At 46.1% G+C, this 26,942-nt stretch overlaps 1 long non-coding RNA gene across 1 annotated transcript in view; it reads right to left on the reverse strand.

The window, feature by feature from the left end:
* Window positions 1-7,791: 7,791 nt before the first annotated feature.
* Window positions 7,792-26,942, reverse strand: part of LOC141153062 (uncharacterized) — an 85,781-nt gene continuing 66,630 nt past the window's right edge. Inside the window, exons 2-3 of the long non-coding RNA XR_012247230.1 lie at window positions 14,558-14,615; window positions 7,792-8,060 (exon numbers count right to left, since the gene is read on the reverse strand). This is a non-coding gene — a long non-coding RNA (uncharacterized lncRNA). The remainder of the gene's footprint in view (window positions 8,061-14,557; window positions 14,616-26,942) is intronic.

A 26,942-nucleotide genomic window follows, 5' to 3' on the forward strand; every position in this document is an offset into this window, starting at 1 on the left:
GCTCTAATTTATGTCGACTATTGCGGCACGTGATGTGACAGGACGTATATATACCTCCCGTTCCTTCCAGGAACGTATATATACCTCCGACCAGCCACCCTCAAACCACAATATCACATAAATACTGGTATACTGCCACCACCGATCGCTTAACAGGTGGATCGGGTACCCGTTAGGTAACGTGAATTAGCGGGTGAGGAACATGTTGGCTCAACATAGGACAAGAAGAACGAAAACTGGTAAATAATAATGATTTACTCCCAAATGGGGCAGTGTTTACAAAATATATACAAGATATTATAAGAGAGACAATTTACATATATGCATAAACAGTTATTAAAATAAAAGGGATAAGTAATAGCAAAACCTGCTTCACAAGGTGATGGTCTCAGATTCTGTGGGGGGGACGGCTCCCCAGAAATTAGAGGTAATTCTTCTACGCAGCGTGCTGTGCGTGCGTCTGACGTCCCTGAGAAGAATGACTTGAAAATGGCCGATTTGCTTTTTAGTAACAGGGCCATATTATTAGGAACCACCCATATTGTCTACCTCACACGGGGGCTCAGTTTTGTGAAACCACCCAGCTGCATAGAACATAGAAACCTTCAGATTTCATATCTTGGTGTGGGGGGGTCCCACATCCAAGATGGAGACATCATGTTGGCCGTCACCAATATTCATGAAGATTGATATTAAATATGAAACCTCTATGACGCTCAGAAACTCAGAATCCATTATCTCAGTTCCCGGTCATTCCTCAGTTATGCAAGTTATACTATTGTAATGGGAAAAAGGTGAGCATTCCAAAAATGTGGTCCCGGTGTTTCTGTCAGACCTGTGCGTTATTTAAATTGACATTAAACGTTTGTACCATTAAACAATGGGGTTTTTTGGAGGGACTTTCCGGTTTGTACCAGTGCTTGCCCTGGACTGAGGTTTTATGGCGGGTCATAAAGATTCCTGGTTTGGGGGAAAGCAAAAGTGAGTTCTATGTACTCTCTACAAACGGATAGGGGGTGGGGGTGTTTCTTTTTCTTTGAGACATCTCTCGTTTTTAAAAACTCTGGCAGAAATACATTTTGTCTGACAATGGAGAATACCTAAAGAGGTGTATAGGCCTCTAATGGAGAATACCTATAGAGGAGTACAGGCCTCTAATGGAGAATACCTATAGAGGAGTACAGGCCTCTAATGGAGAATACCTATAGAGGTGTACGGGCCTCTAATGGAGAATACCTATAGAGGTGTACGGGCCTCTAATGGAGAATACCTTTAGAGGTGTACGGGCCTCTAATGGAGAATACCTATAGAGGTGTACGGGCCTCTAATGGAGAATACCTATAGAGGTGTACAGGCCTCTAATGGGGAATACCTATAGAGGTGTACAGGCCTCTAATGGGGAATACCTATAGAGGTGTACGGGCCTCTAATGGAGAATACCTATAGAGGTGTACGGGCCTCTAATGGAGAATACCTATAGAGGAGTACGGGCCTCTAATGGAGAATACCTATTGAGGTGTACAGGCCTCTAATGGAGAATACCTATAGAGGTGTACAGGCCTCTAATGGAGAGTAACTATAGAGGTGTACAGGCCTCTAATGGAGAATACCTATAGAGGTGTACAGGCCTCTAATGGAGAATACCTATAGAGGTGTACAGGCCTCTAATGGAGAATACCTATAGAGTTGTACAGGCCTCTAATGGAGAATACCTATAGAGGTGTACAGGCCTCTAATGGAGAATACCTATAGAGATGTACAAGCCTCTTATGGAGAATACCTTTAGAGGTGTACGGGCCTCTAATGGAGAATGCCTATAGAGGTGTACGGGCCTCTAATGGAGAATACCTATAGAGGTGTACGGGCCTCTAATGGAGAATACCTATAGAGGTGTACAGGCCTCTAATGGAGAATACCTATAGAGGTGTACGGGCCTCTAATGGAGAATACCTATAGAGGTGTACGGGCCTCTAATGGAGAACACCTATAGAGGTGTACGGACCCCTTTTGCACCATGTTACAGACATTCTCCACTACAAGCATTGCTTCCAAGGATTATTACAACCCCCAATGGCCCCATGGGGATGACCTGCTGCCTGGACTATAAGGACCTCACCAATGCCTACACAGGCTACTTGACTGCCGTGACTCCCAACCAGCCCAGATCCAGAAAGACTTTTACAACTTTGAAAGAGTCGGACCACTGTCCCAGGAGGTCGGAAGTAAGTCACAAAGTCAGCTGCAGGATACAGATGAATATAATGGTAGAGCTGAGAACCATTGCATCCCTGGTCCCCTGTTCACTCTATGCAGACAATAAAAGCCCTGCCAAGTCCTCTCGGTCATGTGACTGTCTCATGTCATGTGACGGGGCAGCCAAGACAAGGAGCAGGACATATACAAAGATGTGACTATATGTGATTACAAATAGCAGAGCCTGTGTGTTGATGTTGTATGTGTGTTCATGGAGCAGAACTATGTGTATTGATTTAGCAGAGTTGTTTCTGTTGATGAAGCAGAGCCGTGTGTTGTAGAAGAGTTGTGTATCATAGTTGCGTGTGTTGTTGTAGCAGAATTGTGTTTGTTGATGTGTCCCTCTTTCTTATCACTCAAACTTGGGAGGTATGTGTATGTGAGTTATAAGGGCATGATACTGTGTGTGGAGGGAGATGTGGTGACATTCTGTTAGTGAGGAAGTTGAAGAGACATCTTACTATGTATAGGTGAATCTTAGAGGGCATTATACTGTATGTGAGGGAATGTGGGGGACATCATACTGTGTGAGGGGACATCATACTGTATATGGGGAAGCTGTGGGGACATTACATTTTGTGTGGTGAGGCTGTGGGTACATCATTCTAAGTGGTGTGCTGTAGGGACATTATAAAGTATGTATGAGGACTATGCGGGGCATCATACTATATGTGGTGGGGAGTTGTGCAACTTCATACTATGGTTGGGGGATTGAGGGTACATCATATTGTGTATGGAGGCATCATACTGTGTGTAGGGGGAGCTGTGAGGACATAATACTGTGTGTGGGGTGAGGTGTGGGGGCATCATATTGTGTGCTGTGGGGGCATCATACTATGTGAGGGAGCTATGGGGCATCAAACTGTGTTTGGGGGGAGCTGTGTGAATATCACTGTGTATAGGGGAGCTATTGGGACCTCAAACTGTGTTTGGAGGGAGCTGTGTGAATATCACTATGTATAGGGGAGCTATTGGGACCTCAAACCTGTTTGGAGGGAGCTGTGTGAATATCACTGTGTATAGGGGAGCTTTTGGGGCATCATACTATTTGGGAGGAACTGTGGGGATATCATTCTGTGTGGGGGGAGCTGTGGGGACATCATACTGTGTGTAAAGAGGCTGTGGAAGCAAAATACTATGTATATTGGGTGCTTTAGAGGCTTCACAAAATGTGTGTGGGGAGTGTGGGGTACATCATACTATGTATGTATGTATGTATCATACTGTGTGGTATCATACTCTGTGAGGGGGGCTGTGGGGGCATCATACTGTGTGAGGATGAATGTGGGGGCATAATACTATGTGTAGGAGAATCTACTTTGGGGCAATCAGACTGTGTTGAGGAGTGTACTATTATAATTATTATATATTATTATAGCGCCATTAATTCCATGGCGCTTTACATGTGAAAAAGGGGTATTCATAGCAAACAAAAAGTACAATAGTTTGAACAAAAATAAGTCACTGACTGGTACAGGAGGAGATAGGACCCTGCCCGCGAGGACTCACAGTCTAGGAGAGGGGGTGAGGGTACAGTAGGTGAGGGTAGAGCTGGTCGTGCAGGGGTATGGTGGAGCAGTGGTTACTGCAGGTTGTAGGCTTGTCGGAAGAGGTGGGTCTTCAGGTTCCTTTTGAAGGTTTCCATGGTCGGCGAGAGTCTGATATGTTGGGGTAGAGAGTTCCAGAGTAGGGGGGGATGCACAGGAGAAATCATGTATGCGATTGTGGGAAGAGGAGGTAAGAGGGGAGTAGAGAAGGAGATCTTGTGAGGATCGGAGGTTGTGTGTAGGTAAGTACCGGGAGACTAGGTCACAGATATATGGAGGAGACAGGTTGTGAATGGCTTTGTATGTCATGGTTATGGTTTTAAACTGGAGTGTCTGAGCAATGGGGAGCCAGTGAAGGGATTGACAGAGAGGAGAGGCCGGGGAATAGCGTGGGGACAGGTGGATTAGTCAGGCAACTGAGTTTAGGATAGATTGGAGGAATGCTTTGTTTGCCAAGGTTAGAGTCTTGAACTTGAGTCTCTGGGCAATGGGGAGCCAGTGCAGGGATTGTCAGAGGGGAGAGGCCGGGGAATAGAGGGGGGACAGGTGGATTAGTCGGGCAGCAGAATTTAGGTTAAATTCAAACGATGCGTTTTTGATGCGTTTTCGCTGCGGTTTTCCCGCCGTGGAAACGCTGCGAAAACGCTTGTAACAGGTCTGCCAGCTGTAGCAATGGTAATCCGGATGTTCTGTGCACATGATGGGAAAATTTCCACTCCCTATTACCATTGTGGTAAAAAACGCAGCATGACTATTTCTTGGCGATCCCACTTCAAATTCGTGCCCATTGACTTACATTGAATTGAAGCAAACTCGCAGGTATATTATCTATACCTGCGGATTTGCTGCGTTTCAATTACAGCCAATGGCCGCGAATTTGCGGCGGAAATGCGGTGCAGGTGATACCCAGGCCGGGAGAGGAGGACTACAATTCCTCTCATCCGACCGCTGCTCCTGCTGATAACAGCGAGAGCGACGTGGATGGGAGGAGCAGTAGTCTGCTTTGCCCAGCCCGTGTGCCCGTGGTAAAAAAAAAAAAAAAAAAAACTTATACTCACCTGTCCAGCGGCCCCCGGCGTCTTCCTGGTCCCCGGCGGCGATACTCTCCTCCCGGTGGCCGGCGGTACACTGCGGGAGCACGCGCTCCCGCAGTGTACCGGGCTGCCAGGACCTGCAGTGATGTCAGCAATCAGCTGATGGTCTCGTGACCATCACCTGATTGGTGACGCCCGCGATCAGCTGATTAGTCACGTGACTGATCAGCTGATGCTCACCTGACCCTGGGAACATTCGCAAGAATGTTCCTAGGGTGGTAAGCTCACCGGGGCTGATCAGCGGATCTTCAGCTGATCAACCCCAGTGACCTCCTGCAGGATGTATACTGATAGGGGTGATTTTACACCCCTGTCAGAAAACAGTCCTGTCTTCTACAGCAGTGACATCAGTGATGGCTGATGTCACTGCTGTAGAAGTGACCCGGATCGCTGTGGGACAATCGATGGCGGTACGTGGACTACGTCGTTGACGGCGGACAGGTGAGGACTATGGTTGTTTGTTATTTTACGTTTTTTAAGGAGATCGAGGGCTTCGCTGACGGAGTGTAATAAAAAAAATTGTAGAACCGTCTGTTTTTTAATTCATTAAAATACTTTATTCTGGCCGTGTCTTTTATTGAAAAAGCGGCGACCATTTTACTATGGGGTTAGTAATGGGGGCGGCTTATAGATGCCCTCCATTACTAATCTGGGCTTCACGTCAGCAGCCAATACAAGGCTGACGTGAACCCCAACCCCATTACCCCACTCGCCACCGTACAGGGCAGTGGGAAGGGCGGAAGCTAAGTGCCAGATTTGGAGCATCTTATGGATGCGCCATTTCTGGGACTGCTGAGGGGTGATATTAATAGCCGCGGAGGGGGCTAGTATCCATAGCCCCTTCCCTGGCTATTATTATCTGCCCACAGCTGTTTAGTTTAGCCTTTGCTGGTTAGATTTTATAGGCGGACCCCACATCAATTTTTTTATGGGATCACCATGTAATCTAGCCAGTAAGGCTAAACAAACAGCTGTGGGCTGATATTATTAGACAGGGAACATTGTTGTCTAATGGCCCCTTCCCCGGCTACTAATGTCAGCCCCTAGCGGTCGGCTTTCACTCTGCTGGTTATAAAAAATTACGCGGGAGCCCATGCAATTTTTTAAAAATTTAGGCTCTGTGCCCACGATCCAGACATAACAGCGCTTTGGACGCATATTTTTTGCTGCGTCCAAAACTTTGTATTCTATTGAACGCAGGTAAATCCACATATGTTCACTGAACCATGTGTATTTATCGCATTCTATACATTCTAGTGAGCAAATTTCTGTTGCGGAGACTAGCGACTCCGCAAGAGAATTTGACATGCTGCGGTCCTGAAAGACATGCCGCATGTCAGTGTCCGCGGGTGATCTGCAGCCTCAGATGCACGCATAGCGGACATGGGATTTCTAGAGATCCCATCCACTATGCTGCAACATCTAAACGCAGCAGGTTTGACACCATATAAACACAGTGTCAAACCTGCAGCGGCTCCTGACCATGGCTACATACCCAAACTCACCCGCAGCATGTCAACTTCTGTAGCGGACACGCTAGTCTCCGCTTATGATTTTGACCGATTGAAGTGTCATTACATGCGGTGGATTCACATGTACCAACAACAAAAGTGCCGCATTAGAACACCACGTTTTGGAAGCAACAAAAATGCGCTGCATCCAACGCGCTGCTGAGAGCTGATCGGGGGGACGTAGCGGCTAACAAACCAGCTGTGAGATGTTATTTAATGGCCAGGGACCATGTTTGCAAATGGCACCTTCCCAGGCTAAAAATACCAGGTCACAGCAACTGCATAAATTACATGAATAGAAATGCTAATGAAGATTGGGTGAATGGGATTAGCTGACACCCAGCTCTTTTGTTTGGTTATGATAAGGTGTCAATCAGACCTTTTCATGACCAAAACTAATTAAAGTAAAGTAAAGAGTTAAACACACAGACACAGAGCAAACACTTTATTTGAAATATAACAGACACATTCTTTAATCATTTAATGTAACCAATTTACTCACCCCAGTTCTGACGGTAATCCAAGGGTTTAAGCAATGTCCCACCAAATAACTTTATTTAGCCCCAAAAAGCATTCATTGATGTACAAAAACTTGTCAAAAACACCCAGCGTTTTTCCCGCCAAGGAGATGCAGAAACACTCAGGAAATTTCTGCTTCAAATCCTGATCGTGCGCACATACCCTACGCTATAGAGGCATCATACTGCATGAGGGTGAAAGTGAGGGCATAACACTGTGTGTAGGAGAATGTACTTTGGGGGCATCAGACTGTGTTGAGAAGTGTACTGTGAGGGGCATTATACTGTTTTGGTGGTTGTGGGGCCATTGTTGGAGGTTTATAGGCCATACAATGCTTCTTTGGGATCTTAAAGATGGAAATTGTACCTTCAGAGAGGAAGAGGACTAGAACTCTAGCTCCACCTACTAGAAGTAGCAATCCTAAAAGTCAACATTGACCTTTAAAGAGACTTAACACATGAGTTAGGATAAAAGCTAAAGTAGATATTCTATTTGAAGACATGTGTTTTGGGTTGTTTGCCCCTCTTCAGTGCAAAGCAAGAGATCTGATTTGGCTGTATGAGCAGTCTCTGACTGAGATCTAAGGGGTAATGTCTCTATTTCAACTTTTATCCTAAGTCATGTGACAAGGTTCAATAAAGGGTTGATATTGACTTTTAGGATTGCTACTTCCAATAGGTTGCATTAGACTTCAAGTCCTCTTCCTCTGTAAAGAAGCAATTTGCATACTAACAAAATAGTTAATTCTCCAGAAATGTCTTGCCGATTTCAGTTCATTTTGACAGAATGAACTACAACCCCAATTCCAAAAAAGTTAGGATGCAGTGTAAGATGTAATGAAAAGAAGGATGCAGGGACTTGGAAATCTCTTAGAGCCATAATGCCATATTTTATTCACTACAGAAAATAGAACAGGTCAGAAGGTGGAAGTTACTGTAGGGAAACATTAAGTCATTTAGAAACTGAAGAGGCAATACATCGAAAAAAAAATGGGCTCGGGTCACGTCTAGTGTCTACCGTTGAGTACCGTCCTCTCATCTTCTTACAATAGGCTGTGACTGTCTGGGAAGTGCACCAACTGCTTTTATTGATGAAAGGTCTGGACCGAAGGCGGCAAGTTCACCCGGAATCTTCTTCTGCGAAAGCCATAAAACTATTCATTCTCCCACATTGTCTGAGAGCTGAAATCTGTAACAGGTTATGGGCCAAGACACAACTACCATAAACCACTGCACAGCATAGCAAAGCACAGCACAGCACTGCATAGCATAGCACAGCACTGCCTAACACAGAACAACATAGCACAGAACAACATAGCACAGCACAACATAGCACAGCACAGAACAACATAGCACAGCAAAGCACAGCATAGCACAGCACAGTATAGCACATCATAGCACAGCACAGAACAACATAGCACAGCAAAGCACAGCATAGCACAGCACAGTATAGCACATCACAGCATAGCACAGAACAACATAGCACAGCACAGAACAACATAGCATAGCACAGCACAGTATAGCACATCACAGCATAGCACAGAACAACATAGCACAGCAAAGCACAGCACAGCACTGCATAGCATAGCACAGCACTGCCTAACACAGAACAACTAAGCACAGAACAACATAGCACAGAACAACATAGCACAGCACAGAACAACATAGCACAGAACAACATAGCATACCACAGCACTGCATAGCATAGCACAGCACTGCCTAACACAGAACAACATAGCACAGAACAACATAGCACAGAACAACATAGCACAGCACTGCATAGCATAGCACAGAACAACATAGCACAGAACAACATAGCACAGCACAACATAGCACAGCACAGAACAACATAGCACAGCACAGAACAACATAGCACAGCACAGAACAACATAGCACAGCAAAACACAGCATAGCACAGCACAGTATAGCACATCACAGCATAGCACAGAACAACATAGCGCAGCACAGAACAACATAGCACAGAACAACATAGCACAGCACAGAACAACATAGCACAACATACCACAGAACAACATAGCACAGCACAGTATAGCACATCACAGCATAGCACAGAACTACATAGCACAGCAAAGCACAGCATAGCACTGCATAGCATAGCACAGTATAGCACATCACAGCATAGCACAGAACAACATAGCACAGCACAGAACAACATAGCACAGCAAAGCACAGCATAGCACATCACAGCATAGCACAGAACAACATAGCACAGCACAGAACAACATAGCACATCACAGCATAGCACAGAAAAACATAGCACAGCACAGAACAACATAGCACAGCAAACCACAGCATAGCACAGCACAGTATAGCACATCACAACCTAGCACAGAACAACATAGCACAGCAAAGCACAGTACAGTATAGCACATCACAGCCTAGCACAGAACAACATAGCACAGCAAAGCACAGCACAGCACAGTATAGCACATCACAGCCTAGCACAGAACAACATAGCACAGCACAGTATAGCACATCACAGCCTAGCACAGAACAACATAGCACAGCACAGAACAACATAGCACAGCACAGTATAGCACATCACAGCCTAGCACAGAACAACATAGCACAGCACAGCACAGCACAGTATAGCACATCACAACCTAGCACAGAACAACATAGCACAGCAAAGCACAGCATAGCACAGCACAGTATAGCACATCACAACCTAGCACAGAACAACATAGCACAGCAAAGCACAGCACAGTATAGCACATCACAGCCTAGCACAGAACAACATAGCACAGCACAGAACAACATAGCACAGCACAGTATAGCACATCACAGCCTAGCACAGAACAACATAGCACAGCACAGAACAACATAGCACAGCACAGTATAGCACATCACAGCCTAGCACAGAACAACATAGCACAGCACAGAACAACATAGCACAGCACAGAACAACATAGCACAGCATAGCACAGCACAGTATAGCACATCACAGCCTAGCACAGAACAACATAGCAAAGCACAGCACAGCACTGCATAGCATAGCACAGCACTGCCTAACACAGAACAACATAGCACAGCAAAGCACAGCATAGCACAGCACAGTATAGCACATCACAGCCTAGCACAGAACAACATAGCACAGCACAGAACAACATAGCACAGCACAGTATAGCACATCACAGCCTAGCACAGAACAACATAGCACAGCACAGTATAGCACAGAACAACAAAGCACAGCACAGAACAACATAGCACAGCAAAGCACAGCACAGTATAGCACATCACAGCCTAGCACAGAACAACATAGCACAGAACAGCATAGCACAGCATAGCACAGCACAGTATAGCACATCACAGCCTAGCACAGAACAACATAGCATAGCACAGAACAACATAGCACAGTAAAGCACAGCACAGTATAGCACTTCACAGCCTAGCACAGAACAACATAGCACAGCACAGAACAACATAGCACAGCACAGTATAGCACATCACAGCCTAGCACAGAACAACATAGCACAGCACAGAACAACATAGCACAGCAAAGCACAGCACAGTATAGCACATCACAGCCTAGCACAGAACAACATAGCACAGAACAGCATAGCACAGCATAGCACAGCACAGTATAGCACATCACAGCCTAGCACAGAACAACATAGCATAGCACAGAACAACATAGCACAGTAAAGCACAGCACAGTATAGCACTTCACAGCCTAGCACAGAACAACATAGCACAGCACAGAACAACATAGCACAGCACAGTATAGCACATCACAGCCTAGCACAGAACAACATAGCACAGCACAGAACAACATAGCACAGCATAGCACAGCACAGTATAGCACATCACAGCCTAGCACAGAACAACAAAGTGCAGCACAGAACAACATAGCACAGCACAGAACAACATAGCACAGCACAGTATAGCACATCACAGCCTAGCACAGAACAACATAGCACAGCACAGAACAACATAGCACAGCACAGTATAGCACATCACAGCCTAGCACAGAACAACAAAGCACAGCACAGAACAACATAGCACAGCAAAGCACAGCACAGTATAGCACATCACAGCCTAGCACAGAACAACATAGCACAGCACAGAACAACATAGCACAGCACAGTATAGCACATCACATCCTAGCACAGAACAACATAGCACAGCACAGAACATAGCACAGCAAAGCACAGCACAGTATACCACAGCACAGCCTAGCACAGAACAACATAGCACAGTACAGAACAACATAGCACAGCAAAGCACAGCACAGTATAGCACAGCACAGTATAGCACATCACATCCTAGTACAGAACAACATAGCACAGCACAGTATAGCACAGCACAGTATAGCACATCACAGCCTAGCACAGAACAACATAGCACAGCAAAGCACAGCACAGTATACCACATCACAGCATAGCACAGCACAGTATAGCACATCACAACCTAGCACAGAACAACATAGCACAGCATAGCACAGCACAGCATAGCACAGCACAGTATAGCACAGCACAGTATAGCACATCACATCCTAGCACAGTACAACATAGCACAGCACAGAACAACATAGCACAGCAAAGCACAGCACAGTATAGCACTTCACAGCCTAGCACAGAACAACATAGCACAGCACAGAACAACATAGCAAAGCACAGCATAGCACAGCACAGCACAGTATAGCACAGAACAACATAGCACAGCACAGTGTAGCACAGCACAGTATAGCACAGCACAGTATAGCACATCACAGCCTAGCACAGAACAACATAGCACAGCACAGAACAACATAGCACAGCAAAGCACAGCACAGTATAGCACTTCACAGCCTAGCACAGAACAACATAGCACAGCACAGAACAACATAGCACAGCAAAGCACAGCACAGTATAGCACTTCACATCATAGCACAGCACAGTATAGCACATCACAGCCTAGCACAGAACAACATAGCACAGCAAAGCACAGCACAGTATAGCACTTCACAGCATAGCACAGCACAGTATAGCACTTCACAGCCTAGCACAGTACAACATAGTGCAGCACAGAACAACATAGCACAGCACAGAACAACATAGCACAGCAAAGCACAGCACAGTATACTACATCACAGCATAGCACAGCACAGTATAGCACATCACAGCCTAGCACAGAACAACATAGCGCAGCAAAGCACAGCACAGCACAGTATAGCACATCACATCCTAGCACAGAACAACATAGTGCAGCACAGAACAACATAGCACACTAAAGCACAGCACAGTATAGCACTTCACAGCATAGCACAGCACAGAACAACATAGCACAGCAAAGCACAGCATAGCACAGTATAGCACATCACAGCCTAGCACAGAACAACATAGTGCAGCACAGAGCAACATAGCACTCCAAAGCACAGCACAGTATAGCACTTCACAGCATAGCACAGAACAACATAGCACAGCATAGCACAGCACAGTATAGCACATCACAGCCTAGCACAGAACAACATAGCACAGCACAGAACAACATAGCACAGCACAGAACAGCACAGTATACCACATCACAGCCTAGCACAGAACAACATAGCACAGCACAGAACAACATAGCACAGCACAGCACTGCATAGCACAGAACAACAAAGTGCAGCACAGAACAACATAGCACAGCAAAGCACAGCATAGCACAGCACAGCACAACATAGCACAGCACAACATAGCACAGCACAGTATAGCACAGCACAGTATAGCACAGCACAGTATAGCACATCACAGCCTAGCACAGAACAACATAGTGCAGCACAGAACAACATAGCACACTAAAGCACAGCACAGTATAGCACTTCACAGCATAGCACAGCACAGAACAACATAGCACAGCAAAGCACAGCATAGCACAGTATAGCACATCACAGCCTAGCACAGAACAACATAGTGCAGCACAGAGCAACATAGCACTCCAAAGCACAGCACAGTATAGCACTTCACAGCATAGCACAGAACAACATAGCACAGCATAGCACAGCACAGTATAGCACATCACAGCCTAGCACAGAACAACATAGCACAGCACAGAACAACATAGCACAGCACAGAACAGCACAGTATACCACATCACAGCCTAGCACAGAACAACATAGCACAGCACAGAACAACATAGCACAGCACAGCACTGCATAGCACAGAACAACAAAGTGCAGCACAGAACAACATAGCACAGCAAAGCACAGCATAGCACAGCACAGAACAACATAGCACAGCACAACATAGCCCAGCACAGTATAGCACAGCACAGTATAGCACAGCACAGTATAGCACATCACAGCCTAGCACAGAACAACATAGCACAGCAAAGCACAGCATAGCACAGCACAGTATAGCACATCACAGCCTAGCACAGAACAACAAAGCGCAGCACAGAACAACATAGCACAGCACAGAACAACATAGCACAGCAAAGCACAGCACAGCACAGTATAGCACATCACAGCCTAGCACAGAACAACATAGCACAGCTCAGAACAACATAGCACAGCAAAGCACAGCACAGTATAGCACTTCACAGCATAGCACAGCACAGTATAGCACATCACAGCCTAGCACAGAACAACATGGCACAGCAAAGCACAGCACAGTATAGCACTTCACAGCATAGCACAGCACAGTATAGCACTTCACAGCCTAGCACAGAACAACATAGTGCAGCACAGAACAACATAGCACAGCAAAGCACAGCACAGTATACTACATCACAGCATAGCACAGCACAGTATAGCACATCACAGCCTAGCACAGAACAACATAGCACAGCACAGAACAACATAGCACAGCACAGTATAGCACATCACAGCCTAGCACAGAACAACAAAGTGCAGCACAGAACAACATAGCACAGCACAGAACAACATAGCACAGCACAGTATAGCACATCACAGCCTAGCACAGAACAACATAGCACAGCACGGAACAACATAGCACAGCATAGCACAGCATAGTATAGCACATCACAGCCTAGCACAGCACAGTATAGCACAGCACAGTATAGCACAGCACAGTATACCACATCACAGCATAGCACAGCACAGCATAGCACAGCACAGTATAGCACATCACAGCCTAGCACAGAACAACATAGCACAGCACAGAACAACATAGCACAGCACAGTATAGCACAGCACAGTATACCACAGCATAGCACAGCACAGCATAGCACAGCACAGTATAGCACATCACAGCCTAGCACAGAACAACATAGCACAGCACAGAACAACATAGCACAGCAAAGCACAGCACAGTGTAGCATATCACAGCCTAGCACAGAACAACATAGCACAGCACGGAACAACATAGCACAGCATAGCACAGCATAGTATAGCACATCACAGCCTAGCACAGAACAACATAGCACAGCACAGTATAGCACAGCACAGTATACCACATCACAGCATAGCACAGCACAGCATAGCACAGCACAGTATAGCACATCACAGCCTAGCACAGAACAACATAGCACAGCACAGTATAGCACAGCACAGCACAGCACAGTATAGCACATCACAGCTTGGGGAATAGACTGATACAAGGAATCTTTCAGAGATTTACAAACAAGAATCTTAGAATAGACATATAAAGGAAAGAATGAAAATGGTTTGTGTTCAAAGTGAATATTATTACCCGCTATGGAAGTTGAAAGTGGAGACGTCTACGGTTTCCATCAGAGTAATCCTGGGGGCTGAAATGAATAGCTTGTTAGTAAATAAGTTTTAGGTTTATTCAATAATTAACAATATTTGTAGATGAAGAGTACACGTGGGGATCAGACAGATTCTGTAAACCAGATCAGGTCCAGGAATCACCGACATCTACCAGCCTTAAAAATACACAAATAATCTGGGATTAATGAGGTGAACGGCTCGCTTTGTTCCCGCCACAGTCATTTACTTTCAGGGGATTTAGTGACAATGCAGACAGCATGTCTGTGCCTTCAGTATTATGTATGATAAACCCATCAGCTTTAAATGTTATTCACATTCTGGAACTAGCAGAATTGTAATCTAATTATTAGTTCAAGAAGATTGGTCTTATAAGAAGACGACTTCTAACTAAATAGGTGCAGGATCCATTGCAGTTTATTTGTCGTCAGAAATAGTTTTCAATGCATTATCCAATTATTTCAAATGTTTAATATTTTATCAGTGTTAACTGTGACAGATAAGGACAACTTTCACCTGATCATATCTGCAATGAACCATGAGTTATCTTTGGAAAATATTACAGCTCAGATGAAAAATTACTGGACATCTTCTATGTCAATGATGGACAATGTGCAGTTGAAAACTTTATCTATGGCCCCAAATCATGGTGTTTATTCCAGACACCTTCAAACATTGCAGAATTTCTGTGCATCACAAATCGTGCATCATGTGCATCACGACTTCAGGATTTTGATGCTAGTTTTGGCTGTTCTGCCAAATTGGTTAGAACTGGGGAGGATCCGGGGTGGGACGGATCATGGTAACACCCACCTAACAAATGTATTATAAGTGGCGGTGTTTCTTACAACAGAAATTTTATTCTAGTCCTAACAGGAGTAACATTTTTGTGGAGGTGCACCAAGGCTCTCAATGAATTAAGTGTGTTATTCCTGCACACCTGTCATTAACAATAGTTCAGGTCTTAGTAAATCCAAAGTTTGTGTTTCTAAGTGAAAATTATATTTTACAAAGCACAGTAAACATATATTTATTGTAACTATACAAGGTGAGACCAACTCTTGTACCTTTTTCATTTCTATCTGCCCTTAAGTGCATCCAGTTTCACATAGCAGAATGGGCGGTCATATTCTTAGCTGCTAAAGCTACATTTTCCCAGCAGCACTTGCTTCTCCTCAGTGCTGCAGACCCCTCACCCCTCTCCTGTGTACTCCTGACTACCCCACCTCTCTGAGTTATCATTAAAAGGTTATTTTCCACCTGTATCTTGAGTAGCACACAGCCTTCCAGTCTCCTTACTTTCTTGTTGCTGGAGGTGCGGGTATTTCTCCTTCTGGTACAGTATATATTGCTGAGCTTACTTATTCCAATGTAACACATTATTTGTCTGTTAGTGCTTGTTCTGAAATCTACACTGTCATCACAATACTATCATATACAGATATACAGCACCTTTGAAGAAGGGCACAGCTCAAGTGAAAAATGTGATGATGGGGGGGAAGTATTTTGCAGCAATGATAACAGGTCAAGAGCAGACAGGGAGGGTGTATAGAAATCAATGGGCTGGAGAAGGTTGGCTAATATCACAGGAGTTAACTCCTCAGCCTGTACTGTAGCTACTGCGCATACTTGGCCAGGCTCTGGTGGTAGATCTCCTTAGCTGTAAACAATGTAAAATAAAAGCTCTCACAGCAGGTTAATGACAGCATATAGAAAAAGCAAGGTAATTGCAAACTTTCATATTGCCTAAGTATAACCAGAGAATTACCCTGAAAGATAATGTAAGTGTGGAATTCCTCTTATGCTTCTGTGCACTCTCTGCTCCTACGGTATTAATGAAAACCAGCTAGAGGGTCAATATTCACCTAAATCACATGACTGTGTCTACAAAGAGCATGTTATAGAGGCAGAGTCTCTCAGAAACAAAGAGGGTCAGAGGTGATCAGTGAACAACTGTGTCTGAAAATTGGGGAACAATTTTAGAATATTGTTCCTCAATGCAAAATTGTTAAAAATGACTCTTTAAATGAATGGCTGTCCAGGTAATACATGGATGACTTAAGTCACAATTTGCATTAAAATGAGCACAATGAGATTTTTATGCAATGTGAAATAGTTGGCCATGGTCAGAATGTTTTACAAAGATTTTCTTTTGGAAGATGAGACAGAAAATGCTAAAAATGTGGGCGCAATTCTATGGTAGATTCATTATCTGATTAAAGACGATTACAATGTGTGCGTCTTTGGCACTTATTATTACCCCACATATTCCTTTTTAGACTGTTGTATAACATATAAGTCTTCATAACTGTGGACCAATGTTATGCACGATCATAAAGTCATCCAGTGGTTTGGAGCAACGCCATGAGACATGATGTAAAAGAGCTGCCATCAGCCACAAAGCAGGAAATTCTGGGTTGTGAAGCATTAAATAAAAGAACAAATTGTGCTCTTGTTTTCTCTTTTTATAGAACAAATATTGAAGTAATCTAAAAGTACTAAAAACGATAAAACGGCAATGCAACAAATACATAAAAATAATAGACAACTGTAGCAACAACCTGTTAGGAACAAAAAAAAGATGCACCCGACCAAGTGAGTGGAAATAGCAATATGGTGGAGGTTGTGCTCCTAGAACAACATTGCTTGGATGTAACTAGAATAAAACTTGCCATTTGTTAAAGTGAATGGACATTTTCTTTTATAATATTGTTTAAAGAAGCAACAAAAAGGTTTTCCCTAAACCTTTCTAAAAATATATGCAATGTACAGTCATGGCCAAAAGTTTTGAGAATGACACCAAAATTATATTTTCACATGATCTGCTGGCTTCTGGTTTTTATTAGTGTTTGTCTGATGTTTATATCACATACAGAAATATAATTGCAATCATATTATGAGGACCAATAGGTTATATTGACAGTTAGAATGAGTTAATGCAGCAAGTCAATATTTGCAGTGTTGCCCCTTCTTCTTCAAGACCTCTGTAATTCTCCCTGGCATGCTCTCAATCAACTTTTGGACCAAATCCTGACTGATAGCAGTCCATTCTTACATAATCAATGCTTGCATTTTGCCAGAACTTGTTGGTTTTTGTTTGTCCACCCGTCTCTTGATGATTGACCACAAGTTCTCAATGGGATTAAGATCTGGGGAGTTTCCAGGCCATGGACCCAAAATCTCTATGTTTTGTTCCATGAGCCATTTAGTTATCACCTTTGCTTTATGGCAAGGTGCTCCATCATGCTGGAAAAGGCATTGTTGGGCGCCAAACTGCTCTTGGACGGTTGGGAGAAGTTGCTCTTGGAGGACATTCTGGTACCATTCTTTATTCATGGCTGTGTTTTTAGGCAAGACTGTGAGTGAGCCCATTCCCTTGGCTGAGAAGCAACCCCACACATGAATGGTTTCAGGATGCTTTACAGTTGGCATGAGACAAGACTGGTGGTAGCGCTCACCTCTTCTTCTCCGAATAAGCTGTTTTCCAGATGTCCCAAACAATCGAAAAGGGGATTCATCAGAGAAAATGACTTTGCCCCAGTCCTCAGCAGTCCACTCCCTGTACCTTTTGCAGAATATCAGTCGGTCCCTGATGTTTTTTCTGGAGAGAAGTGGCTTCTTTGCTGCCCTCCTTGAAACCAGCCCTTGCTCAAAGAGTCTCCGCCTCACAGTGCGAGCAGAAGCACTCACACCAGCCTGCTGCCATTCCTGAGCAAGCTCAGCACTGCTGGTAGTCCGATCCCGCAGCTGAAACAGTTTTAAGATACTGTCCTGGCGCTTGCTGGTCTTTCTTGGGCGCCCTGGAGCCTTTTTGACAACAATGGAAGCTCTCTCCTTGAAGTTCTTGATGATGCGATAGATTGTTGACTGAGGTGCAATCTTTGTAGCTGCGATACTCTTCCCTGTTAGGCCATTTTTGTGCAGTGCAATGATGGCTGCACGTGTTTCTTTAGAGATAACCATGGTTAACTGAAGAGAAACAATGATACCAAGAACCAGCCTCCTTTTAAAGTGTCCAGTGATGTCATTCTTACTTAATCATGACTGATTGATCGCCAGCCCTGTCCTCATCAACACCCACACCTGTGTTAATGGATCAATCACTAAAACGATGTTAGCTGCTGCTTTTAAGGCAGGACTGCAATGATGTTGAAATGTGTTTTGGGGGTTAAAGTTCATTTTCTGGGCAAATATTGACTTTGCAAGTACAGTAATTGCTGTTAAGCTGATCACTCTTTGACATTCAGGAGTATATGCAAATTGCCATTACAAAAAATGAAGCAGTAAACTTTGGAAAAATTACTATTTGTCTCATTCTCAATACTTTTGGCCATGACTGTAGTATATGTGTAGAAAGGAGAAAGAAATCCGGCACATCCATCTGATAAAATCAGTATTCTTTATTCAAATTCCATTAAAACAAGAGGATCCATACAACAACCTTATGTCTGATGCGTTTCTCACTCTTAATCTTACTATGATCAATGGTGTCTGTCGCACCAGAAACGAGTCAGATTAATATTGCTGTTTGGATGCTCTTGTTTTAATGGAATTTGAATAGGAATACTGATTTTATCGGATGGATGTGCTGGATTTCCTCCCCCCTTTCTACACATAATTTGGCTGTGCATCACCAGCATTATTTGGCACCCACCAGTTGAAGATCTCATCTTTCTCCATTTTGTGGTGGGCGTGATGAGCTCTACACCTTTCTATTTGTTGCAATGTAGTGTTGTGGCGCCCCTGAGGGTTCGACCGCCACAGGAATGCTGCACTTCTCTAATGGAGTGTGGTGTTCCTCCTCTGAGGTAAGAACAGTGTGATAGTCGTGACCCAACCTTTGCATCCAACACCACATTTCTCCACCAGAGGGAGCTAGTATGCACTAGGTGCTGCTCCCCTGGTTACAGGGAGACTGGGGAACCAAGAGTTAGGGGAACCAGTTAGTGGGTGAGGGTGGAGGACTTACAAGTTAGTTACACCTTAAATTTCATATTTAATAAAAAGCCATCTTGGTTCTTGGTCTTGGTGCTGCCAATTACTGTCAGGTACTGTGATCTCCCACCCTGAACGTGGATCCTGTGTGGACCTGCAGCGGATGGGGACACAGCCCTCGTGCCCCGGCCTTGGGACGAGGGGCAGGTTGTAGACAAGGAATGTCTCGACCCGGTCAAAGACCAGGACCAAGAAGGCCCGGAGCTTAAGAGTGTGGCTCCACAGCAAATGGATCCCAGGCAGGATGCAGACGGAGCGGTGTACGCCACCTGTCCTCGCCATGCTGATATATTCAGAGGGACTCCGGCTGCAAGAGGGGTACCGGCCCCTGACACCCGACCTTGCTACTCCATGTCCTGGTCGGGAAAGCCCGGTAGGCCCTGAGGATCCCACCGGGTATCGGACGGAGCGGAGCTGCCACCCGTGCCCTTGCTCTGAGAGGAGCTCAGAGGGAGACCCGGCCTATTTGCACACACACGGACAGGAAAGGATTCGGTCTCCATCGAGCACATCGGGGACGTTACTGGTCGGTGATTACATAGGAGCTGCAGCGTCTCCAGACTTGTCTCCATCGAGCACATCGGGGACGTCATTGGTCAGTGATCACACAGGAACTGCCGGCAGCGTCTCTGGACTTGTCTCCATCAAGCACATAGGTGACATCATTGGTTGGTGATTGCACAGGAGATGCTGGCAGCATCTCCCTTCTTGTCTCCATCGAGCACATCAGGGGCGTCATTGGTCAGTGATTACACAGGAGCTGCCGACAGCGTCTCTGGACTTGTCTCCATCAAGCACATCGGGGGCTTCATTGGTTGGTGATTACACAGGAGCTGCTGGCAGCATCTCCGGACTTGTCTCCATCGAGCAAATCGGGGGCGTCATAGTTCGGTAATTACACAGGAGCTGCCAGCAGCGTCTCCAGACTTGTCTCCATTGAGCACATCGGGAACTTCATTGATCGGTGATTACACAGCAGCTGCTGGCATCGTCTCCGGACTTGTCTCCATCGAGCGCATCGGGGACATCATTGGTTGGTGATTACACAGGAGCTGCAGCAGTGTCCCTGGACTTGCCTCTATTGAGTACATCGGGGACGTAATTGGTCAGTGATCACACAGGAGCTGCCGGCAGCATCTCTGGACTTGTCTCCATTGAGCACATCGGGGACGTCATTGTTCGGTGATTACACAGTTGCTGTTGGCAGCGTTTCTGGACTTCTCTCCATCGAGCATATCGGGGTCGTCATTTGTCTGTGATTACACAGGAGCTGCCGGCAGCATCTCTGGACTTGTTTCCATAGAGCACATCGGGGACGTCATTGGTCGGTGATTACACAGGAGCTGCCGGCAGCATCTACGGACTTGTCTCCATCGAGCGTGTCATTGTTCGGTGATTACACAGGAGCTGGACTTGTTTCCATCGAGCACATCGAGGACGTCATTGGTTGATGATTACACAGGAGCTGCCGGCAGCGGATCTTGATGATTTGCCTAAGGGCAATCAGTGGCATAACCTTCCTCAGATGACCAATAATACCCTCAGTGATAGCGGCTGAGGCAGTAAGTGCATATAATTTTAGCACTCATTCTCGATACTGAATAAATTGAGATGTTTTGAAAATGTTGTTTTCATTTTTTTATTATTTGCAGATCATTAACATGTCTGTCCCTCCTGGGATATCCATACTTCCACAACATTTCCGCCTTGGTGTTACTATTCATTATTGAGGAGTGTAGCTGGATGACCTATTCTAATAGTGGGCAACCTCTTTATTATATACCCGGAGTTATAACAAATGTTACCTCCCCACATCAACACATTATATCCAATTTGAATCCTCTGACCTCTGATCCTCATGTATATGATTGTTACCTGAATTCATGGATATTAGTTATTTTGTTCCTTTACTTTTTATTTTTATCTTGCCTTTAGCTATTGCTTTTTAGGTGAGACCCGCACTGATATATTTTGGTGTGCTGTCTACAAGTTAATGTATTGATGTTTTATCAAGATGGTTGACAGTGGTGAAAACGTGTCCTTTATCCCACGTATTTCTTTTTCAGTACATTACTTCAGTGTGAATTGTTGTCTAGCATTATAAGTTTTTTATGTATCATATTGGGTTCATCAATATGTTACAAAAGGGTTTTATAAGAGTCAGATACTTAAATGTAACATTTCAGTAACTAATTTCAGTTGAGCTTCTGTTTCTTTTCTTTTATGATAAAAAGTTGACAAAGAACAAAAAGCATCACTGCTGGCAGTCTACAAGTGCAGATTAGTGTTGAGCGAGCACTAAAATGCTCGGGTGCTCGAACCTCCGGCCGAGCTCGCCGTGATACTCGGGTGCTCGAGCATTTTTGCGGCGGCACGCCCGGCAGTCTTTTAAAAGCCTAACAAGTGCCCAAAACGATAGTGACAGTGCTCAAATGACATGGGGACAGCATGGGGATCGCCCCAGGAAGCATTTCTGACCCCCAGGTCACTGCTGTCAACAACGTGGTCAGAGGTATTAAGCCACTTTTACGGGCTCACAATAAAACGTTCAAAAACGAAACTGAAACTTTTTTCCTGTGAAATATGTTAAGGAACATCCTTTCCAGGGAAAAGACTTGAGTATAAGTTAAAATAAATGACCAAAAACAAAAATACTCCTCCACACCTTCGGCTATGTTCACAAGTAGCATTTTTTATGCGTTTTTGCACTTTTTTATTGCTTTCAACTATGACAAATGCATTCACCGTGAAATGTCATTTTAACATTTTACAACTTTATCTGGCGATGTGCTGTGTGACACATGCATAAAGTGCTGAAAAGACAAGGGAACAGCATGGGGAAGACCCCTGGAAGCATCTCTGACTCCCAGGTCACTGTCTAAAAGTGTGCCCATCATAAGTGATCCTTACCGCATCAGAAGATGCAGACTTGCAACTATCCCCATGCAAGTTCTAGTCCCAGGGCAGTGTTCAATTGTATCTCCCCCATTCCTTGCAATACAAGCGCAAGTATGCAGGCTGCCACCGACCCACCCCCAGGCTGCAATACCATACTGCTTGCTTGAACTTGAAATTGGGCCTTTTAGGCATGTGGAGGCGGAATCTGGCCACCACGTCATGGCTGTGTTGGCGGCCTGGAATCTATACTCAGTCCCCAGCCGCCCGGCGGCCGGGTGTCCATACTCGGTCCCCAGCCGCCCTGCGGCCGGGTGTCCACACACGGTCCCCAGCCGCCTGGGGGCAGCCGGGTGTCCATAAACGGTCCCCAGCCGCCCCTATTTCTCCTTGGAACATCCCCCCACACACTTTTCTTAGCCCAGCCTGCTTTAGGCAGCATTGGACGAGCCCACCAGAGAACCAGACTTCTCCGGTGGGCCCTGACTTCTCCATCGGTGGAGTTGAGAGTGCCAAGGTGAGGAGCATGATGATGATGACTGAAGTTAGCATCTGCTATGTTTTCTTTTAATGCAAGTGTAAGTGTGCAGCCTGCCACCCACCCACCCCAGACTGCAATTCCATACTGCTAGCTTGCACTTGAAATGGGGCCTTTTAGTTTGGAGGAGGCCGAAGCTGGCCACTACCTCATGGCTGCTTCGGCAGCGAGGTATCCATACTCAGTCCCCAGCCGCCCATATTTGTCCTGGTGTGCCTTATACATAAGATTAAGCGCGTATACCAAAACATTACCTGAGCCCTCCCCAGTGCATTTAGTGGGAAGGAGAGCCTATTCCGCTGTAGTGTGTGCATGCCAAACCCCTGTTCATGGTACATGCGAAGATGCCTCCCACCTTGCACCTGTCGTTGCAGACTTGCAACTATCCCGATTCAAGTCCTTGTCCCAGGGCAGTGTTCAATTGTACCTCTCCCATTCCTTGCAATGCAAGCGCAAGTATGCAGCCTGCCACCCACCCACCCCCAGGCTGCAATACCATACTGCTTGCTTGCACTTTAAATTGGGCCTTTTAGGCATGTGGGGGCGGAATCTGGCCACCACACCATGGCTGTGTCGGCGGCCTGGTATCCATACTCAGTCCCCAGCCGCCTGGTGGCCGGGTGTCCCCGCTTGCTCCCCAGCCTCCAGGGGGTGGCCGGGTGTCCATACTCGGTCCCCAGCCACCCCAATTTGTCCTGGTAACCTTTCCCACACTTTTCTTAGCCTGGCCTGCTTTAGGGCAGCATTGGCCGAGCCCACCGGACTATCAGACTCCTCCGGTGGGCCCTGGCTTCTCCATCAGGGGAGTTGAGAGTGCCAAGGTGAGGAGCATGATGAGGATGATAGAAGTTAGCATCTGCTTTGTTTTGTTGTAATGCAAGCGCATGTATGTAGTAGTGGCTAGGCCTGAGGTGGTCAGCGTTTTGGCGTATATCCTACCTCCTCCGAGGATTGCTGGATGTTTTCCTGCTACTATCCAAGTTCTATGATTCCCGTTAAAACAAAGCTTCAGGTGATAAATGATGGATGAGGTAGTGGCAAAGGAGAAAGAGCAGGAGGAACAGGGACCATTCACATCAATATCAGGCCAGTCAACCAGATATGTCTTGTAGGATATGTTTCTGTAACCAAAGGAGCGGTTCGGCTACACAGTTATAGGGCATACAGTGAGTGCAATGCCTACCAAAAATTTCGAGCCACTCCAATGCCCCTTGGAAATGACATGGAGGTCAGAGGGCATTAACTAAACCTTTTTTTCCATTTATAGCAACTGGGTCTCCCGTGCACTGTTGGCCTAAGCAGTGAATGGAAGGCTTTCCAAAAATTATGAGGAACTGCAATGCCCCTTACAAGAGCCATGTGTGGCACCCCAGGGGTCTGGTCACCACAGTAATAGAGATATTACGTCGGAGAGCAAGTGGGAGGTTTCCTGGTCAGGATCCCTTAAACATGCAACATCCTCCTGCCCCAGTTCTGGGAGGGGAGAATTCTGCACTTATAAACTGGATCTGGGGCGGGGTTGAGTGAGTCAGAGAACAGTCAGAGTCAGAGTGAGAGCAAGAGAAAGTAACAGCAAGGAGCTCTGTAGGAGCTAGGAGCTAAAGACCAGGGCCTGGAAGCTGAGCAGAGCTCGCCCTGGCAGAAGACAATAGGAACCGGACACAGGAGTCCGAAGCTGTGAGGACTTATATATCCAGCAGCAAAAACCAGCCGGCAGGGGATTTCAGGTCCTCTGGCCATAGAAGCCCGGAGGCTCAGTCACAAGCAAGGGACCTGCACCGCCGTCGTGGAGCGGAGGCTAACAGAAGGCCCCAAGTCACCAGCCATACGGGTGAGCACTACACGGTACACTCAGGGACGTGGGCTACTTCTACCCGCTTACAGCAAGGTAGCCAGGAAGAGTGCAGACAGACGGGGAGGCCTACAACTCCACCTGGCCAGGGGAACTCCTGCTTGCTCACAGACTGACCAGGCCTCTTGTGCTAGCCAGTACTCCCGGGAGGGTCTACCTTATAATCATCAGTAAAGACCCTGAACTGCACTGCAAAGACTCTGAGTCGTTCCTGCTGCGCTCGTGCACCATCACCCCCATCATCCACACTCACTGCCCTGAGGCTATACTCCTCCCGAGGGGAGTTATCCCATTCTATGCTGCGCACACAACACCAGCCTCAGCGGTCTGCCTCGCAGCGGTGGTACTCCCTGACCGCAATCCACGGGTGGCGCAGTCGGACAATTAACCTCAAAACCTAAGAAAGACTGCCACTGGTTTGACCAGCCTGAGCCACAGGACCTGGTCACTGCCACGGAGACTACAGACCCCAGAGACCCGGCACCGGGTATCCCACACACGTGTACACACGGCCCAGGGGGCGCGTCACATGCAGTACAGCATATTACAAACATAAGTACCATTATTGGGGAGTGGGTCTCCCATAGTATTTGCTTATGCCTTGCAAGCAAAAGCTGCCAAAAATTAGGACGGAGCAACTTGCAATGCCCCTTAAAAGAGCCATGCAGTACAGCATATTACAAACATAAGTCCCATTATTGGGGAGTGGGTGTCCCATAGTATTTGCTTATGCCTTGCAAGCAAAAGCTGCCAAAAATAAGGACGGAGGAACTTGCAATGCTGGCACCCTGGTGGTATAGTGGTGGTGGAGGCTGAGGATAAGGAGAAGAAGATAAAACAGCCGAAACGATGAAGCATATACCCATGTGTGGGTGTGAAGCGGTGCATGTGAATACACCTCCCGAAATAACACAGTGGATTTGACTTTATGTTACTCTGCTGTCATTTGGTGGTGATGAGAAGTCTGGCCCAATCCAGCCCTTGTTCATTTTGATAAGGGTCAGCTTGTCAGCATTGTCAGTTGACAGGCGAGTGCGCTTATCAGTTATAATTCCCCCAGTGGCACTAAAAACACTCTCTGATAACACGCTAGCGGCAGGGCAGGCCAGGACCTCCAAGGCGTACAGAGCGAGTTCATTCCAAGTGTCCAGCTTGGATACCCAATAATTATAAGGCACAGAGGAATCACGGAGGACGCTGGTACAATCGGCAAGGTACTCCCTCACCATCTTTTGAAACTTTCCACTCCTTGTGAGAGTACCCAGCGCCTCAGGGCCTGTAAGCTGGGCGGGTGTCAGAAAACTGTCCCAGAACGTTGACAGTGTTCCCCTGCCTCTGCTGGATTGGAGTTGCATCTCTCTCGCCTGTACGCCTTGGTTGGGCAACGAACTGTGGCCTCTGCCACTAGCGTGTTCAGATGGGAATTTTTTTAAGAGTTCTGCAGCAAGGGCCTTTTGGTACTGCCCCATTTTTGTAGACCTCTCCACCTCAGGAATAAGAGAGTGAAAGTTCTCCTTGTAGCGGGGGTCTACAAGTGTCACCAACCAGTAATGACTGTCACCCAACATTTTGACAACGCGAGGGTCACGGTTAAGGCAGCGTAACATAAAGTCAGCCATGCGTGCCAGACTGGTAACGGGCAAGATTTCCGTGTCCTCACCAAGATGACGACTGACCATGCTCTCCTCCTCCTCCTCCTCTTCCTCCTCCCCCCTGTCCTCAGGCCACCCACGCTGAACCGACGGTATGACACTTGTACAGGTACTACCGTCTACAACGCATGATAGCAGCTCCTGTTCTTCCTCCTCCTCCTCCTCCTCCTCCTCCTCTCCCTCATTGTCCCCCAATGCACGTTGGGATGAGATGAGGCTGGGCTGTGTGTAATCGCCCGCTACGGCTTCTTGATCCATCTCATCATACTCTTGCTGCAATGCCTCCTCTTTAATTCTCTGCAGAAAGCGTTTCAAAAGACAGACAAGTGGGATGCTGACACTAATGATGGCGTCATCGCCACTCACCATCTTGGTGGCCTCCTCAAAGTTTGTCAGGATGGTACATATGTCAGAC

The sequence above is a fragment of the Phyllobates terribilis genome, unplaced genomic scaffold (assembly GCF_046119375.1).
Source record: "Phyllobates terribilis strain yellow unplaced genomic scaffold, ASM4611937v1 Scaffold_7__3_contigs__length_470593459, whole genome shotgun sequence".
Classification (NCBI taxonomy): domain Eukaryota; kingdom Metazoa; phylum Chordata; class Amphibia; order Anura; family Dendrobatidae; genus Phyllobates; species Phyllobates terribilis.